The following is a 9,047-nucleotide window of genomic DNA, read 5'->3' as shown; positions in this document are numbered from 1 at the left end:
TGGCTGGTGTGCTTCAGTGGACTGAGTGTCCGCCTGCAAACTGAGGGGTTGCTGGTTCGATTCCCAGTCAGGACACTTGCCTGGGTTGCAAGCCAGGCCCCCAGTTGGGGACACACAGAAGGCAAGTGATTGATGTATCTCTTGCATCAATGTTTCTCTCCCTCTCTTTCTACCCCCCTTCTCCTCTCTCTAAGACTAACTAAATAAAATCTTATTTAAAAAATGACTCAGCTTTTCAGCTCTCAGCTGAGAGGAGGCATAAATGCAACTTTCTTCAGTTCACAGGACACCAGCTGCCTCAATCATGCCGCCAAAGTTTGAGATGAGAGTCATATGCCTGAGGTATGCCAGCGGGGGAGTCAGTGCCATGTCTGCCCTGGCCCCCAAGATCAGCCCCCTGGGTCCATCTCCAAAAAAGGTTGGTGATGACATCACCAAAACAACTGGTGACTGGAAGGGTCTGAGGATTACAGTGAAAACGACCCTCAGAACAGACAGGCCCAGGTTGAGGTAGTGCCTTCTGCCTGTCTGCCCTTATCATCAAAGCCCTCAAAGAACCGCCATGAAGCCAAAAGAAGTGAAAAAAAACCATTAAGCACAGTGGAAATATCACTTTTGATGAGATCATCAACATTGGCCAACAGATGCAGCACGGATCTCTAGCTAGAGAACTCTCTGGAACCATTAAAGAGATCCTGGGGGCTGCCCAGTACGTGGGCTGCAATGCCAATGGCCGCCACCCTTATGACATCACAGATGACATCAACAGTGGTATGGTGTAATGCCAGCTAGTTAAGAACTACAAAGGGCCCTGGTTGGTGTAGTTCAGTGGATTGAGTGTGGGCCTGCGAACCAAAGGGTTGTGGGTTCAATTCCCAGTCAGGGCACACGCCTGGATTGTGGGTCAGGTCCCCAGTAGGGGACACAGGAGAGGTAACCACACATTGATGTCTCTCTTCCTCTCTTTTTCCTTCTCTTCTCTCTAAAAAAATAAATAAAATCTTTAAAAAAAAGAACTACAAAGGAAAAGATTTCAATTAAAACTATTTGACAACCAAAAAAAAAAAAAAGACTCAGTGAACAATTCGCTCCTTTCAGGTGTTTTCCCCTCCAGGAACAGTGAGAATGAGTCAGCCGAGGGGAAATAAGGCGGGGGTGGGGTGGGCAGGATGGTAATTAGGGTATAGGATAATGATTAGAAGAGTCCTCTGACACTGAATCTACTGGTGGAAGACAAGGTTCCCGGTTTCATTTGCCTCTCACAATTCTTCACGAGATTGACTTGTAGGGCATTAACCTTGTATCAGGACAGACAACCAGCCCCAAATTCTGGTGTGGCGGGTGTGGGATGAGGCCTGGGCACCACTACTCCATAAAATTGCCACACAGGAATCCTTTGCTCGGCCATGATCAATAACCACCCCCATTAGGAATATACAGGAACATACACAGCCTTCATCTAAGACACGAATGAATCATTTTAAGTAGGAGCTGAGGAGATGCCCGTTGCCTCACCTGTTTCGCCATAAAATATTCCCATGTAGCATGGACCTCTGTTTTTGCCACAAGTGCTTACTGGGGTACATGTGCACCATTGGTTCCTGTTCCAGCTTGTGGAAGGAGAATGCATTGGCAGAAAACCTATGGTAATACATTCTAGCTATGGGGGGTCGCTTTTGTTGCGATTTGCACCAAATTTCGTGGAGGTGACTATCCCTTTCAGTATACACGGGCCACTGGAGACAACGACTTGAACTTTGAAGCCAAGATCGGCAGCTGCCCTAATGCACTGTAGGCCCGCCCGGGGGTTCCCAGGCAGCTGGGTGCTCCCTCTGGATGTCTAGGCCGCAGACATTTCTCCAAAGGCTCCGTCCAAATGTGCATTAGTTTACGTTCAGGATTTTGATTCCTGTTCCCCGAAGCGGCAGTAAGTTTTAAATCAGGGTAGTTCTGCTAGCAAAGATGGGAAAGTAGCTTGGGACTTTTGAATAATCCAGCTCTGCTGCTGACTACTTGGGTAGTGAATACAAACATAAATATGTTTTTTTATCTTTTATTTCTTTTCAGCTACTTCCTTTATCGACCAGAGGACACGCTCCATTGGCAATATACAGTCCTAGTAAAGAATCATTTAAAGTGTTGGAAAATTTTGCCCTTCTGATTATCGGGGAATTTCAAGAGAGTATTTTCTTGATTTGTCTCAGGAGACGTGCCATTGCAGACGAACACGGCAAGACTTAATGAGCCAAAGACAGGCACCTCGGCCCAACTTCAATTTCCAACTTAGTCCAGGGAAGTCAATTTAGAAAGCTCCAAGAGTATTTCCAATGCTATTTATATTCTGAAAAACACCAGACTATCTCAAAAAGCCATGAACTATGAGCCCATCGGTGGGAAGACATGTTCGAGCTACATCTCAGTCATAGCAGGCGGGGAGGAGAGCAGGAGGGGATCAAGCCCTTAGACTCGACAACTTATATTAAAGGTGTGCAAGCCAGGCAAAGCTAGGCACAATTCTGTAGACTGGAAAGGACCAGATATTTGGAGAGAAAATTATCTGATGCAATGACTTGATCAGATTTCAATCTTTAGGTGAAAGATGAAATAGCTCTTCTTTTTCCAAGAGCTCCAGGACTTCTTTGTTCCAGGGCGGACCTTTGTGTGAGATAGGAACAAAAGAAGCAACAAATGACAGGCGGAGCTGGGACTCATGCCCAGCAGCAGACCCCAGAGCTGGGCTTCAACAGCATTTTAACCGAACACTGCTGCTTCCACGACTCCACCAACTCAAGACCCCTGAATTGGAGCTTTCTTCCCCACAGGGTTGGTGGATCACTCCAAAATATCCTCATTGTCTGCCAAATCCTCCTGTGATCAGTAGCCCATTTTGCTTCCTCTCTTTGGAGTTGGGGCCTGGCCAGATGGGCTGTGTGGTGGGCAGGAGGCCGGAGAGGGGGGTATCCTGGCAGACAAATGGAGTCGGGCCATGCAGCCACAGAGAGTGGCCGGGGGCAGCCATGGCTGGAGCCAGCTCCTGACAGCTCACAGGAGTCGAGTGTTTAAGGAAAAAATGAAATGAAGAAAAAAGAAAAGAAAAAGGAAACAGAGGCAAAAAGACTATCACCTTGGACTTTGTTTTAGTGGATGTAAATTTATGCCCCACAGATTTGTGGAGGAAGAGGCATGGTAGGTAAGGACTGGTGTTGGGTGGAAGACAACCAATGGAAATGTGTTCTGATGCATACTTAGCCAAGCATACTACTAATTGATGACTTGTTCATAGTAAAAGGAAGTCAAGGAAGTCATAAATCTTTTTTAAGATTTGAAGGAATTGAAAGACCAGTAGAGGCCCCACAATTTGAAACATTGCTAGCCAATAATAAATGGGTTGGTTAATTTATGTAACCCCAAAAAGATTTTACTTATTTTTTTTTTAGATAGAGGGGAAGGGAAGGAGAAAGAGAGGGAGAGAAACATCAATGTGTTGTTGTTTCCCGTATGTCCCCTGCTGGGAACTGGCCTGCAACCCAGGCATGTGCCCTGTCTGGGAGTCGAACCTCGACCCTTTGGATCACAGGCCCACGTTCTATCCACTGAGCCACACCAGCCAGGGCTTCATTCCTCCCTTTTTAAGGTAGCTCCACACTGTTTTGCATTTTGCAACTATCCCTTTCCCAGTTGGTCTTGATGGTTTGAGTTGACATATCACCCAGGCCTGGCCGAAGGGAGTGCCACCATGTATTTCAATTCAGATGGGAAAACATTATTAGAAATGTTCTGGTATGATGTACCGGTGTCAACAGGGGAGAGAAACAGTCTTCTGCAGCTATAAAAATACAAGCCTAGAGCTGCCAATAGAAAATGCTTCCAAAAAATAGAACTACCCCAGAGAAAAATAGAGCTGACAAACGGAGACAGACAATAACCTGAAGACAGGCCTGGCTTCGTGGGCATACAACCTGCGGTTTCATACGGACTGCACTCAAAAAAGCCCCAGGCTCCATTTAATCCTATGCTATCTATCACTATTGTGAAAGCTTTGATAATTTCAGCCCAAGGAACCCTGGATTTTCATTTGGCACTAGACCCCACTGTTATTCAGTCAGCCTTACCTAAGACTTGGTAAGACTCCTGCATCCAACCATGTCTGAAATCAGACCTTTCCTGGGACCTTTTAGTTATGGAGCCGACAGATACTCATTTTTGTGTAATCTACTTTGGGCTGAGATTTCTGTACCTGCAACTTAGCTCTAATCTAGTAGTATAGCTACAAAATGGATCATTACTTTTCCAATCTTTCACCTACTTCTACAGCACATTTTTCCACCAACCCATAGATAATTACCCCTCCTTTTTCAAAGCCCATTCGTTTGTGGAAAACTATATACTTTGTCAAGTAGTCCATTTTGAAACAATTATAATATTCTTACATTTTCCTTTTATAAACGTGTACCTATTCATTCTATTTAAAAATCTCTAGAATTATTCCGATAAATCACACTTCCTGCTACCTGCCAGGACTTCAGATACTTACAGGGAGCTAAACTCACATCCTCCCGTAAGGCACCATTAACTCAGACCCTGGGGCATTCCATTCTCCTTTTACCTAGTTTCCAAAGCTTTGAACATCCCATGCAGTATCTAGATTGTCAGCATAGAGACTGAATGCCAATTCCTACTATGAACTACAATGGAATTCTTCCTTGCCTGACTTCCAATGGAGAGCAGCTATCCAAATGTCTAAGCAAAGCCCCCAGCCAACTAAAGACCCCACAGGACAGTGTCAGGTGGACAGCTGGCAAGCCAGCCCTCCTCATTTTGCACTTGAACAACTGACCAGGTACAGGAGTGGACAGACTGCAGCCAGCAAACCAAATCCAGACTACCACCATTTCTCTGTAAATAAAGATTTATTAGAACACAGCCACATACAACTTTTGAAATACTGTCTATGGCTGTTTTCAGGCTACAGTGTTGGCGTCAGGTAGTTATAATAGCAGCTGACTGGCATGCAAAGTCAAAAATATTATCTGGCTCTTTACAAAAAGTTTGTGAACCCCCGAGTTTAACCAAGATAAGCATTTATATTTGTGCTTGTTAGATTGTATTATGTGATTGTATGTTAGATATTCTTTTATCCCAGCATGTTAGATATTCATTCCAGCATGTTAGATATTCTTTAATTCTATCAATATGTAAGGTACATCTGAACTCTTAATTCCCAGTCTCAAATAAGATTGGACTGTATTCCCCTATACACACTTTACTCCTAGAATCTATTGTAAATGCAATGTGTACTTTAGATCATATAGGGAAGTACCCTTCATCCTTAATTTTTTAAAAAAGATTTTATTTATTTATTTTTAGAGAGATGGGAAAGGAGAGAGAATGGAAGGGAGGGAAATATTGAAGAACAGTTGTCTCTTGAGCGCCTCCTACTGGGGATCCTGGCTCACAACCCAGGCATGTACCCTGACCAGGATTTAAACTGGCGACCATTTAATTCTCCAGTCAGTGCTCAATCCACTGAGCTGCACCAGCCAGGACAGAAATTTTATTTTTAATAGGACAAGAAAAGTCAGTGATGGTGTCCAGGAGAACTTTCCATGCTGACAGAGACGTTCTATATCTGAATGGCCCATGACAGTAGCCATGGGTCATGTGTAGCTATTGAACACTTGAAATACAACTAGTTCCACAGAGGAACTCTACTTTGAATTTTGTGTAACCAATGGCTTCAAAATAACTGTATTGGAAAGGACAGCATTGGAGAGTCAAGCACACTAAGACATTGAAAAGTTCCATTGTTACTAAGCAACATTCTCTTGTCCAAGGCTTTTCCAGGGCTCTGCTGTAAGTGCCTCAAGAGCATTCCCTCATTTCTCTGGTATCCAATACCAACAGAGGACGGACAGGTTGAAGTCTCTCTTGTCCCTGATAGTAAACGGCAAATGAGGGCTTTGAACCCAGCTCATGTGTGAAAGGATTCTGGGACAGAAACAAATATACCAGTAAGCAAAAGGTTAGGTTAGCAAGATAGCATGTGCACTAGAACACTGCACCAGCTATTTGGGAATGCATTAAGTTTTAATTTTATTACCAATTATTTATTGAACACAATAAATCCCTGTGTGGGCACCGAACTTGGTGGTTAGGACTAGGATGAAAGTCCATTTGTTAACCCAGTTTCCATGCAATCACTGTAGGGACTGAGGGTGGGGGTCTTCGCTTTTGGGTGTCCAGGAAGTTTCATTTCTCAATGAAGCCCTGAGGTATCTTACACAATGTTTTAGGGCACCTCTTTCTTGCAGAAAAACAGTCATTACTGCATGTGGAGTATATTGAAAACTGCCCCTGTGACCCAGAGGGTAACTGAGGTGCAGCCAAAACTTAGAAGCCTCTAATCTATATACTGATAATTTTGCAATCCCTATCTTCCATCCAAATTAGTCTCTTGAAATTCAAAGCCATCTATGCAACTGTGGCAGATTACATAATATGGCCCTGGCTTCTTCTCATCCCATGTGCCAAGACCCTTTGCAGGATGCCTATGCTGCTCCTCCCTTTCAGAGAAGGATTCTATTTCCCGGTCCTTCAGACCTGAGCTGGTCTTGTAAGTGGCTTGGTCCAGAGATTGTAGCTGAAATGACATCCTGAGAGGCCTTGCTGCTTCTGCTTCCGCAGCCTTGGAATGCTGCCCAGAGACCATGAAAGGAAGGAAGCCAACCAACCTAGTGTCCTACAAGATCAGTGACCCCATGGAGAAGAGCTGAGGTGGCCCAGCCAATAGCCAACAGCCGCTGCCAAACCAGCGTGTGAGGCTCTCTTGGACCTGCCAACCTGGATGAATGAGTGAGCTCAAGCAAAACCAGTGGTGGAACTCTCCCGAAAACCCAGTGAGTTGTGAGAAGTAATATATCGTTACGTTCAGCCATTAAGTTGTAGGGTGGTTTGTCATGAAACGATAGATAGAAATTCCAACTGTCTCCAGAATGTCTCTTTCCACTTGCACCTCCCAAAGTACATCAACTTTTACAAGTAGGCAATTATATGCACCTGTATCCCCTTCCGATTTCCATGCCCTTCCTTAACTCCCCACACCCAGCCTGCTGAGGCGCCCTTACAAATGTTTCTTCATCTAGCACACAGTATTACAAACTCTTGTACCATGTCCCTGCTCTCAGGGCATGTGCTGTATTTGTGGGGTTTTTAAGATTTTATTTATTTATGTTTTAGAGAGAGGAAGGGGAGAAGAAAGAGAGGGAGAGGAACATCAATGTGCAGTTGCCTCTCATGCACCCTGACTGGGGACCCAGCCCACAATCCAGGAATGTGCCCTGACTGGGAATTGAACCGGCGATCCTTTGATTAGCAGGCCAGTACCCAATCCACTAAGGCACACCAGTCAAGGCTTTATTTGTGTTTTATACCATGTATTCTCAGCTCCTAGAATATTACTTGGCACATAGTATATGCTTAACAACTATTTGTGAAATGTCAAAGGAATGAATCACACATCTAGAGATCTCAGCTATCTAGTAACACAGAAACACAAAAATAACTGTGTAGTGGGTGGGGGAGGGAGACAGCAAGGCAAGAGCCACCCAACCACAATTCAGAAATGTACTCATTTAATACACATTTATAACAAATCTAGTGATCATATTATGCAAATTACAGTGGTAATGACCTGAATGCTGGACAAGAAAGCCTAAATCAATTAATTGCTGTTTAATCACTCTCTGTAGGCAAGCTGAGCAGTAACCAAAGAGACAACTGAAAAGGAGAAGGGAGATTAATGAAATCAACTACAAAGAGCAGACAGTAGAACTGGTAGAGGTATACGACCCTCAGCTATTTGATGTCTCTTCTCAAAGTCCTCACCTAAGTCACCCCAAATATCTCAACAGCCAGTAAGAGGCTCTCATATTCTACCAAGCACACTTCATTATACCAAGTTTAAGGACACAGGGTAGGAGATAACATTTTGGAAAAAAGCCTACTGAAATTGCTTTACAAAGTTTGGATATATAGGGGTAATCTTCATTCATGGGAAAAATGTAGAAATATAGACTGCCAGAAAAGTGAATTAGAATGTGTCTTTATTTTTCCTTACATTCTGAGACCTAGGACCTCTTGCATTTTTTTATCTTTTCCACTCTGCCTAGCATACCAGGTAAAAGCAATGAAACTGTAATGAATATTTTAAACTTTTATTATGGAAATTTTCAAATATACATTAAAGTAGAGAATAACTTAATGAAACTTCATGTGACTATCACTCTCCTTCAATACTCATCATCTCTTGGTCAACCTTGTTTTATGCAAAACACGTTCGCTTTCCCTCCTGCAATTCTCTATGAATACTTTGGAGTGAATAATTGGTTTGAGATTCAGTTCATCCTGATCTCCTAGAATTCAGTAGGTGAAGTCTCCAGAATTATTTGTACTTAACGGACACTAATTAATAGCATCTTTTCATTACTGATGATTTTATCTAAGTATATGAAGAATAACCCACTTATAATGCCTTTATATTTTTATTCATCCACAGAAGACCAAATGTCACACTAGAATAAATTATTCATTTTGTTAAATCAATTTTATATTTGTTGCTCTTATTAAGCCATTTTTCTTCCTGAGAAATACATTTTTTTAAAGACTGAATTTACTTTTTTAAGATTCTATTTATTTATCGTTAGAGGGGCAGTGAAGAAGAGAGGGAGAGAAATATCAATGTATGGTTGCCTCTGGTGTGTTCCCTGCCAGGAACTGGCCTACAACCCAGGCATGTGCCCTGACTGACTGGGAATCGAACCGCGGTCCTTTGGTTCGCAGGCCTGTGCTCAATCCACTGAGCTACACCAGCCAGGTGCAAAATATGTTTTCGAAAGTGACTATGGCAGGCACAGAACAGTAAATCACCTATGCTTTACCTTTTTTGCTAGTACCAAATTTTTCAAAATGCCATGTGTCTTTATATTTTCTGGGCCCTTTTAGTCAAACTATATATCCCAATCGTTTCTAATTTTCAAGATACAAAAAAT

At 43.1% G+C, this 9,047-nt stretch overlaps 1 pseudogene; it reads left to right on the top strand.

Annotated features, from left to right (window-relative positions):
- The first annotated feature begins 242 nt into the window (after window positions 1-242).
- On the top strand, window positions 243-782 carry LOC118987286 (60S ribosomal protein L12-like; annotated as a pseudogene).
- The last annotated feature ends 8,265 nt before the right edge of the window (window positions 783-9,047 follow it).

Source organism: Sturnira hondurensis, unplaced genomic scaffold, assembly GCF_014824575.4.
Source record: "Sturnira hondurensis isolate 20B ecotype Veracruz unplaced genomic scaffold, ASM1482457v3 Scaffold0005220, whole genome shotgun sequence".
Taxonomy (NCBI): Eukaryota; Metazoa; Chordata; class Mammalia; order Chiroptera; family Phyllostomidae; genus Sturnira; species Sturnira hondurensis.
Note: the sequence above shows the minus strand (reverse complement) of the source record. Positions and strands in the feature narration are given on the sequence as shown.